The sequence below is a fragment of the Silene latifolia genome, chromosome 7 (assembly GCF_048544455.1).
Source record: "Silene latifolia isolate original U9 population chromosome 7, ASM4854445v1, whole genome shotgun sequence".
In the NCBI taxonomy this organism is placed as follows: Eukaryota; Viridiplantae; Streptophyta; class Magnoliopsida; order Caryophyllales; family Caryophyllaceae; genus Silene; species Silene latifolia.
The window spans coordinates 77,274,874-77,276,260 of record NC_133532.1 but is presented as its reverse complement, the minus strand read 5'-3'; the positions used below and the strand labels follow the sequence as shown (position 1 = coordinate 77,276,260).

Here is a 1,387-nt window from a genome sequence, read left to right as displayed (position 1 = left end):
CTAAGTTTCCATCACATTCCGTACCCACCAAGGAGAACCTACCCAATGGTACTCCCACACCACAACATCTAACCGGAAATTTTATTGCCAAATCCGCATTTATCCAATTAGTCGAAAGAAGCCAATTTGGGGGGATGCCTAGTGAAGACCTCACTCTCATATGGAGACCTTTTGTGACTATTGTGATGCGATTTCTCAAACCGGTGTAACTCAAGACCAAATTCGATGGGTCTTATTTCCTTTTTCTCTAATTGGCACCGCGAAACAATGGTTGAAAGGCCTTGATAAGGCTACTCTTGGAATTGATTCTTGGAAAAAGTTGGCTTTAAGACTAACATGCTAAGAGCTCAAATCACGGGCTTTAAGCAAAGGGATGAAGAACCTTTGTATGAAGCTTGGGAGCGGTTTAAGGGAATTTGTCGCTCATGTCCTCACCATGGACTTAGCAAGTGGTTCTTGGTACAACAATTTTGGAACGGTCTTTATGAAGATTCAAGGAACATTCTCAACATGGGATCAAATGGAATGTTCACCGAAGTTGATGACAATCAAACTTGGAACAAAATTGAGGAAATGGCGGTCCATAACTCACAATATAGTAGACCTCGCAAGGCTACTAGAGGAGGAAAGCATGAAGTGGACTCCATTACTCAATTGGGTGCTCAACTTAGTGCTCACATTGATACCATCAATTTGAAGTTTGAAAAAGCTATGGCTAGACGTGTAGAAGCCTCAAAATCACTAAAGCATCATGTTAATGCCATGACGGCATCTTCATCAATCCCAAGTGGGATATGTGAGAATTGTGGAACTTTGGGACATGACCAAAGTGAATGTAGGGGAACAAATGAACAAGTGAATGTGTTGAACCATATAGAATATATGTTTATGTTTTGATGATGTCAAGAGTGCTTTATACTTTATATACTCGTTGCGCGTAATTGTTTGTTTTAGTCTTTTAGATTGGACTTACTAATCGCAAGTATTAAAGAATTGTGACGGAAGTATACAAGAACATATCATGATCATGCCCTCAATCAAGGATCAAGATATTAAAGATAATGGAAGAATTGTTCAAGCATTCATGAGAAGATGAAGCTCAATTAAAGATTGATCAAGCTTGGATAATGAAGTAGCCTACACTCGAAGATCTCCTAACGAAGATTAGAATAGCGTAGGTGATTGTCTCGTAATGGTAACATAAGAATGCGCTTCTTAAATTGGTAAAGTTATAGCTTCACAGCCATAACATTACTTGTTAAAGAGCTCAATGTTATAGCTCTTCTACTATAACATTGAGATGTGAAGTTTATAAAACACACGACAAAATAGTTTTTAAATTGTTTTTGGAAAACCGTTTTAAATGTTTTAGTAAAAGTATTTATTT

The 1,387-nt window shown here is 37.7% G+C and overlaps 1 non-coding gene across 1 annotated transcript; it reads right to left on the bottom strand.

Annotated features, from left to right (window-relative positions):
• Window positions 1-336: 336 nt before the first annotated feature.
• LOC141593684 (small nucleolar RNA R71) lies at window positions 337-443 on the bottom strand. The gene has a single exon (XR_012521754.1). It is a non-coding gene; the product is annotated as a small nucleolar RNA R71 (small nucleolar RNA).
• Window positions 444-1,387: the final 944 nt, after the last annotated feature.